Here is a 9,789-nt window from a genome sequence, read left to right as displayed (position 1 = left end):
AATTTGTTACACTGCTTGTCTTATCTATGATTTGGTATTGAGTTACAGCTTTTCGGGTCAAGGAATTAAGAAATAACGTTTATTTGAGCGTCAGAATATTGTTGTTTTTCGAAATCATGCTGAACCTGCACACAACAAATGATGATATTATAATCACAAATGAATTATTTGTCCTCAAACGTATTTTCCCGACTTCCGTAGCGGAGTAGTTATACCACAACGCACACTATGACGTCAGGAGTCTCTGGTACGAATCTGGCCTGGGTCCCTTCATCAATGTTCTCATATAATCTTCGCGATTAGCCAAAAGGTGCAGAAAAGCGAAGTAAAATAAGTTATATCCACCAATAAACTTATTCTGAGGTCTACGACGTTAATATAAAAGTTTTAAAGTATGTTGCGTAGTTTTGGAGGGGAGTGTAGGGCCGTTACAAACTTTCATGATCAATTGCGTCAATTTCTATCTTTTGATCTAAAGGTATAGTGGCAGCTAGATACTTAACTTGTAGGTTGTTACATGGGCTTTCGTAAGGGGGACAAGGGAGTTAGTTGCCCCCCCTAATACTTGTATTTAGAAATTTAGTGCAAAGGAATCTTATCACTGCATCACAATATTATACTCTTAAGAAAATGAAGCATTTTCAAGTTGATTAAAGTTCAAAGTAACTATGTGTGGAAGTGTGTGTGTGTGTGTGTGTGTGTGTGTGTGTGTGTGTGTGTGTGTGTGTGTGTGTGCCGCATGCAACTGGACTATGCCATTTCGTTCTGTAGTAAATTTATTGATATTAACACTCCCACATACTTAATTTGTTAGTTGTGTTATCTCTGTGTTGCTGCAGAATAAATTACTTGTAATAATAAATGATATGTAGTCTTTTTTTGAATCTGCTATACGGAGTTACATGTAAATTAGTCTCTGAACCACAGAGGGGAAATAAAGTGGGTGGGGAACAGGAAACTTTAGTGCCACAGTGATTTTCGGTGGGTCCAGACACACTCTATATTCGCCCCTGTTTCGCACACACCAATATAATAATATAGTGAGATGGAATGAAGTTCTACTTTTCCTCACTGCAAGGGTTTACCCAACTCGTGGGGTGTGAGTTCAAATTTAGGAGGGTATAAGGGTAAATTTAAAACCAAAATGTCCATAAATTGGGCCTTTGTGAAACATTTTATGGAGGTGTTGAGGGAAATTTGGGGGTAGGGTGCGTGAATAAATCATGGCCCGGCCGATCTGTACTCAATGCATTTGCCCCCCTGATCAGAAGGCCTGCGCACGCCCATGGGTTGTGATATTACATTTGAACAGTAAGTCTACACTTTTTAAGATGGCGAATCATGAACCTATATTTAAGAAAGTACACCTATCGTGGTTTACACCCGATAGAGATATGCTATAGTTTCTTGCGGTGGCGCCACTATTGTCCCCGCACTATACTGAACCTAAAAAGGAAAATATACTGTCTTTGTCCCCAGTTTTTTGGCACCTCCCCTCCCCTCCCCCCGCATCCGGTTTTGGAACCCAATCGCCGCCACTGGTTTCTTGAGTTAAGTGGTACATTGATCACACCGTGAACTTCGCTCAGGTTCGGAGAGAGAGAGAGAGAGAGAGTGTTCAAATTATTGAATGTCATGATCGGTGATAAGATGTAACACCCTCATGAGAAGGGTGCTAGAGTGAGACGGTATCTACAGGGTGGCTCAATAAGTCACTTAACACCCCCAGTATAAGGCCACTGCAGCGCGCAACATGGAAATGGTGATGACCAATCGTTATCAGGCCAAGGGGGAACCACATTGACGCCACCCACACGGTCGGCGGGCATCTTGATGTCCGCCATCTTGAATTCAACTTCAGAATTTTAAATGGGAAGGGGGTCGTGCGACATATCAAAATGGGCTAGAATTTCACGAGAAATGCAATGGTGAAGGTTTTTTCGACGTATCTTTAACCAGTAAAAAGTTATGACTGAATTCTTGTACCAATTTGCTCCTTTTCGAGGTGTTAGAAAAATGCCTTAAAATTTGTTTAGCGCTTCGGTAATGCATCGAGATCAAAGTGACGTCTATGGAGAGACGTTCGCATGCCATTGCACATTATTTTAATCGGATACATCCATGAAGAGCTGTGCATTATGAATGGTTGTCGCGAACAATTTACAGTGTGACGCTTCCATTGAATTAAAAGTCCTTCACAGTGACAAGGCTAATGTTTATGTTCATAAGGAAGTTTATGAACAGAATATGTGACCCTTGTCATCTGATAACTAACTTTGGACAAAAACAGGTTCATAACGTTCCCATAAGTGTTCTGGTGTTCTTCCCTATTGAAAAAACTCTGTAAAAAGTACCTTCTTCCATAAGCAAGGATGAAAAAAACTGTTTATTTAACAAATCCAAGTAGCCCTAAGCATTTAAGGTTCCGTTGATGGAAAATTGACTAACCAATCGTGTTCCACACAGCACGCCACACCATTAACTTACCAACACTAACCATTCAGCTTTGATCTGTCGAAAATGGGTTATCAGATAAAAATCATCGAATATTCTGTTTATGAACTTCCTTATGAACATAAACATTAGCCTTGTCACTGTGAAGGACTTTTAATTCAATGGAAGCGCCACACTGTAAATTGTTCGCGACAACCATTCATAATGCACAGCTCTTCATGGATGTATCCGATTAAAATAATGTGCAATGGCATGCGAACGTCTCTCCATAGACGTCACTTTGATCTCGATGCATTACCGAAGCGCTAAACAAATTTTAAGGCATTTTTCTAACACCTCGAAAAGGAGCAAATTGGTACAAGAATTCAGTCATAACTTTTTACTGGTTAAAGATACGTCGAAAAAACCTTCACCATTGCATTTCTCGTGAAATTCTAGCCCATTTTGATATGTCGCACGACCCCCTTCCCATTTAAAATTCTGAAGTTGAATTCAAGATGGCGGACATCAAGATGCGCGCCGACCGTGTGGCTGGCGTCAATGTGGTTCCCCCTTGACCAGATAACGATTGGTCATCGCCAATTTCAAATTCCATGCCGCAGTGGCCTTGTACTGAGGGTGTTAAGTGACTTATTGAGCCACCCTGTACATATTTTTGCACTTTTTACTATTTCTGTTCGAAATCTAAAAATTTTCTCACTCAAAATACATCAGTTTCTTAAAGAAACATCATATTTATTTTACATATTGCATTGAAAATCAGTTTTATAATATGCTCATGATTAGGGCTAGGACGTTGAGGAGGAATGTTATTTTTTCTGAGCCTTGAAAACAATGCTACACCTGATATCCGTCGGTTTGCCTTCAGTTAGAACTACAAAACATTCTTTTCATTTTCCGGCATTTTTTTTACTTTTAGGTATTTTTCAGTATTTTTCGCCGTTTTTCTTGCATTTTTCTTTATTTTTAAGGTCTGTTTTTCTCCTTCCCTTTTGTTTCATGAACTTTAAATGCATTTGCTAGAAAAACTTACGTATTTAATTACTTACAATCTCCTGGGATGGTCCTTTTAGCGAGTTCGCCATGAATCGAAATGATTTTAATCAATGGAAAAGCACAATATTATTTTTAACTGAAATCTTTAGCAATGGATGTTAATTGTGGTAAATTCATTTCTCCTCCAGCAAACTTTAAATACTTTGGGTTGAGCCTATTTTGAGGTTCCCTTGTTGGCCACTATTATCGCTTTAATCTGTGGTTTTAATGTAAAATTTGTCGAAAAATTTAATATACTCTGATGTACGCGAAACACGACTATATTTTCAGATACTGGCCGCCTACTGTATCGTACAAAGCCCACTCTGAAGGGAGGTGAATGATTTATAAACGAAAAACTTGAAGTAGAAATTAAAATAACTACGAGATTAACACTTAATTTGCTTTTTCAGTTTGCTTCGGTAGTTTAAAACACCAAACAATGGTTTTCATGAAATAATTAAACTGCCCTCTTGCAATTTATGCAAAAATGAAGCTTTCATTTTAAGAGCGAAAATTATCTTGAGTTTATTTTAGGTAATTTATTAGTAATTTTAAGATCACTTTATAGGTAATTGTTTGAGATTTTATTTTCACGACGCTCACTTCCATCTAGCGTCAATAATCTCTCCAGTCATTCATGTGCAGTAAACATTCAGATTGGTGTGTGACGTAAACGTTTATTTTAATCTTAATATTGGCCAGATTTCAAGATTGGCAGTTCAAATTTTAATTTTCCCCACTCAAAAAGATAAAGCTGAGATTGGTCTTTCACCAGATCGTACCACAACTCTGTTATGTGGGGAAATATCAAACGAGATATCTTATCTTGAAAGTTAAGATTTTTCTAAATATATATTTAGATGTTCATTCCAGATTTTACTCGTAAATATTGTGTATAAAATAGCTCAATGATTTCTGGTTGAGGAAAAACCCACAGGCATCACAGATTCACTATTACTACAATGTTTACTAAGTGACAATAACAAGCAAATAATATTAATAATATTCATTCCGATCATAGGCAGTATTTTAGGAGGCAAGGCACTTTTTGGCCCAAATTCCTCAGGAAGGCAACTGTTATATATTTATACATATGAAGGATCTTTAATGCAAATCTTGCCCCCATCAGGGCAGCGTGTAAAGGGATCAGAGTGGACTATATGACCCATCCAAAGTAAGGTTGGACCATCCTGACAAAATGAAATGCATAAATTTCGTGATAAAACTGAAACGAATGTGTATGGACAATGATGAGTATGGCCAGATACCTTGGAAGACTCGAACCCAGGATCTCTGGTTTCCAAACATGCTCTCAGTGCCTGATCTACAAATCTTGCCCCCCCCCCGCAAAATATTATCAAAGGCCCCCCTCTTCCCCTCTACCTACCTACTACTTTCACACACAACACTCACACATTATATATATATATATATATATATATATATATATATACAGGGTGTTTCTAAAGGTCGTTTACAACGCTTGGGAGGTGATTCCTCACACGAAAACAAGCAATAAGTGTGAGTTCCATTTTTACGACTGAGGCTTCGTTTCCGAGATAGGAGCATCGCAAAAGGTGACAAAGTGAACGTCACACCTAACTGGGACGAATACTATCCCAGATAGAGAGGCGGTTCCAAGGGAATCAGCAAGGAATCGTATGTGCTCAGTCCGGAAGTCACTATGAAAAGTTCACTGCACGCATGCGCAATGGAGTCCTCAAAGGAATTGGGGATTTGCAGCAAGAAGAATGCATGGAAAAGGTATGTAAGGCAGCAAGAAGAACCGTGACAATGAGAAATGCGTTCAAGACAACACATCCCGACCTCAAACATCAAAACATGAGCACCAAACACAAAATCAGAAAAGTTGAGCACGGTTGCATACCCCAATTACACGCGAGGAATGAACGAATCATGTCATGTGGCATACGAGAGACACATTACTCCACCAGGAGGAGGGAAAGAAAAACACAATATCAGATGATTGCGACAAAGTGTATTTTTACACGCGACAACTACGTAATATCCCCCCCCACACATACACACACACAACAAACAAGAAATGCTACAATGTCTTACGCACAGACAGTGCGTGTCACTGTACACCAACTGAAGATGTCACTTTCACCACACAAAGGGGGTGGGAAGCAATACCAAGAGTGTTCGCACGCGATCACTGTGACTTAAAAGAGACCAGTTTTGGAAGCGCTGCGCAGGCAAGTCTGGCTCTCGTAGTCTACGTTTGACAATCATTGACTGCTGTACCCGCGAGAGGAGCTCGAAGGGTTGGTTCTCTCCGGAAGTCGTCCCAGTCGTGTTGCAGGTGCTGGGATATGATCAGCAGTTCGCTCTAGGTTGTCATACGCATTGAAGAGTACTAGTATGTTGTATTGAAAGAAGTTGACGTGGTGGAGTGGGCAAGTCAAGTATCGCAACAATTGGTCTGTGGCGTTCGTACGGTGATACGGCCAATTTGTGCAGTGTGCCAGTGTAAAACAAAGACGATACTTTGAAGTTCCAGCTCCCTATTACACAGATGGCTGCGTATACGACCCCGCAGCTAGCAGACATGCATCTCATGTATGGGGAGGCACGTGGTAATAGCCGCGAGGCAAGGCATCTTTATGGAGAACGCTTTCCTCATAGACGTTTACCGTCTCACGCCTTCTTTCAGGTAGTGGACAGTCGACTGCGTGAAACAGGGTCAGTGTTACCACCGCGGCAAGAAGTTGGAAGACCCCGAAGTGTATGCACTCATCAGTTTGCAGAAGATGTGTTAACAGCGGTCGCAGAACATCCTGGCACCAGTACGCGCGTGCTCGCTCGGGCACGAAACACGCCTCATGTGAATGTTTGGCGAGTGTTGTCAGAGGAAGCAATGCACCCTTTTAAACTGCAGAAAGTACAAGAACTGTTACCTAGTGACTTTCGCCCTCGTATGGAGTTTTGCCAATGGTTGTTGCATCAGCTGGACACAAACCCTCACTTCGGGGCAAAGGTATTGTGGACAGATGAATCCATTTTCACCAGGATGGATGTCTTCAATAGTAGAAACAGTCATGTCTGGGAGTTTGACAACCCGCATGCACTTTTTGTGGCCCACCACCAGCACAGGTTTTCAGTGAATGTGTGGTGCGGGATAGTACATGATCATTTAATTGGACCATACATTCTCCCTGTATCATGCATTTGTTAGTGAGGTTCTGCCTGAACTGTTGGAGACAGTACCTTTGGCACTGCGGCAAGAAATGTGGTACCAACAAGATGGGGCACCAGCTCATTTCGATCGTAATGTACGACATTTCCTGCATGACGTGTTTCGCAATAGGTTCATTGGTAGGGATGAGCATGTGCCTTGACCACCGAGGTCGCCAGATCTCAACCCTCTCCATTTTTTCTTCTGGGGAGAAATGAAAACCTTCGTATACGACACACCTGTCACATCAGCTGAGGACCTCGTTGCTCGCATCAACGTCGCTGCCGCGACGGTAGCAGATACACCTGGATTGTTTGCTCGTACTCGACAATCCTTGATTCGTCGCTGTCATCTCTGCATAGAAGTGAACGGCAGACATTTTGAAAACCGTCTGTGATTATCGCCCTCGGCAAATCCCAGTGAGAACACTCTTGGTATTGCTCCCCACCCCCTTTGTGTGGTGAAAGTGATATCTTCAGTTGGTGTACAGTGACACGCACTGTCTGTGCGTAAGACATTGTAGCATTTGTTGTTTGTTGTGTGTGTGTATGTGTGGGGGGGATATTACGTAGTTGTCGCGTGTAAAAATACACTTTGTCGCAATCATCTGATATTGTGTTTTTCTTTCCCTCCTCCTGGTGGAGTAATGTGTCTCTCGTATGCCACATGACATGATTCGTTCATTCCTCGCGTGTAACTGGGGTATGCAACCGTGCTCAACTTTTCGGATTTTGTGTTCCGTGCTCATGTTTTGATGTTTGAAGTAGTGTTATTTGTGATAGGATGAGCACAAAAATCATACAAATGAAGAGCTCATATGATTAAACAGATTGATTTGGCTATACTTAAAACAATGTCAAGATGTCTATAGGAATCACTTGGTCAAGTGTGGACACAGTTAAATCTAAAGAATCTTGAGCCCTAGTGTACATATGAACAGAGGTGTTCTGGTAGCGTCTTCGCCTTGTATTCAAGGGGTCCCGGGTTCGATACCCGGTGGAGGAACAAGTGGTTCGGATCCCACTTTAAACTGTAGGTCCAGTCCCGATTAGCCTTACTGTGCATAAAGTGGACTTAAAACAACAAATCAACCAATCAACCAACCAACAGAGGTGTTCACCCTCCGGAGGGCGACCCTCGTGAGGGCAGACCTCACCCTCACCCTCACCCTCCGGAAGACTTGTGAGGGTGAGGGCGGTGGAGGGTGAGGGCAACTGCGATCTCGGAGGGTGAGGGCGGTGGAGGGCGAGGGCGAGAGCGATGTCGGAGGGTGAGGGCGGTGGAGGGCGAGGGCGAGAGCGATGTCGGAGGGTGAGGGCGGTGGAGGGCGAGGGCGAGAGCGATCTCGGAGGGTGAGGGCGGTGGAGGGCGAGGGCGAGAGCGATCTCGGAGGGTGAGGGCGTTGGAGGGCGAGGGCGAGAGCGATCTCGGAGGGTGAGGGCGGTGGAGGGCGAGGGCGAGAGCGATCTCTGAGGGTGAGGGCGGTGGAGGGCGAGGGCGACTGCGATCTCGGAGGGTGAGGGCGGTGGAGGGCGAAGGCGACTGCGATCTCGGAGGGTGAGGGCGGTGGAGGGCGAGGGCGACTGCGATCTCGGAGGGTGAGGGCGGTGGAGGGCGAGGGCGACTGCGATCTCGGAGGGTGAGGGCGGTGGAGGGCGACTGCAGTCTCAGAGGGTGAGGGCGTGCGGAGTGAGGGAAAGTGGAGGATGTTGGAGGGTTAGGGCAAGTGGAGGGTAGTGGAGGGCGATGGAGGGTGAGGGTTATGGCGGGGCCAGATCGAGACACGAGGAGATAGGATTAAATTTAATTTATTTTTGTTTCAAGAATAATTATAAATTTCCTTCAACCAATAAGCGACTCATTCGGTAACGCGTCTGACTACCATGCCAAAGGTCCCGGGTTCGATCCAAGGCCGGTTCAAATCCGGGAACTTTTCTAACGTTGTAAGGGGCCCCGGCGCCCACCCAGCATCGAATAACATGGCTACCTGGGGGAAACCCTCGGGGGTAAAGGCGGTCAGGGGCGTGATGCTGATCACATCACCCCCACTCACGACCGGATCAAGGAAGTGTGGAGCGTAACCCCCGCATCCCCTCTACGCCTTAATGGCGTGGTGCTAAGCACAGGGGAGCACTTTACCTTTTTTTTACTTTACTTCACCCAATATAACTAGGTAATATATCAATTTTTCGATAACATTTTGTTCCCGTTGTAATTTACATCGAATACTATTTGACCTGACATCGAATGGAATTGAAGCTCAAAAAGAGATATTACGATGATCTCGTACAAATTTCTATGAGCGTCAAATGTCTATTTCTGAGGCATTAAGGCATTAATGAAATTGACGCCTAATTCTAATAATTACCTGCACCTGCACATTCCACCCTGCTGGTAGTCAGTGTGCGTGCCTATGGAACCATGAAGAATGCGCTGGATGATTCATAGAAAGCGTCCGCGGGAAGGGAAGACTGCTGGTACTTTATTTAACGGCAGATATTTTGATATTTTCACTTGACTAGAAGAGCTTTACTTAGACACAGAAAAACAATCCAATACGTTTAAAGCCCTTAATGTATAAATACCTTATAAGGGTAGTAATATTCGGAGATATTTGAATCCATATGTAAAGTAAAACCACACACAGGTACCAACTAACTTCTAGCCATGATTTTTGAAACAAAAATAACACTGGAGAACAGTAAAATTACGGCACAGTGTTTGAGAGCTAATTTAGGGCAATTTCATGCTGCTGAATAATGATATGATAATATATTTCCTGAATTGGCTCTAATTTATGAAATAAATGCAACTAAACCAAAATGGCGGAAACATAAGACATACATATAAATGAACTTCCAACAACAATTTAATATTTCTTTTTGTGATTACAATCATTATTATAAAAATAAATTTATATAGGCCTATGATCATAATAATTAAGAAAATATGTACACAATGAAGTAACAAACTATGTGAAACGTTTTCTATACGATTTCCTGCTGTATTGCTTTTTAGGACAATCCCTCTGTAAGCTCCAACAATACTCGGCCATCATGTGGCGATCCCACCGTCCCTGGTACCTTTCTTCCATTATC

The sequence above is a fragment of the Lepisma saccharinum genome, chromosome 10 (assembly GCF_977018435.1).
Source record: "Lepisma saccharinum chromosome 10, izLepSacc3.1, whole genome shotgun sequence".
Taxonomy (NCBI): domain Eukaryota; kingdom Metazoa; phylum Arthropoda; class Insecta; order Zygentoma; family Lepismatidae; genus Lepisma; species Lepisma saccharinum.
Note: the sequence above shows the minus strand (reverse complement) of the source record.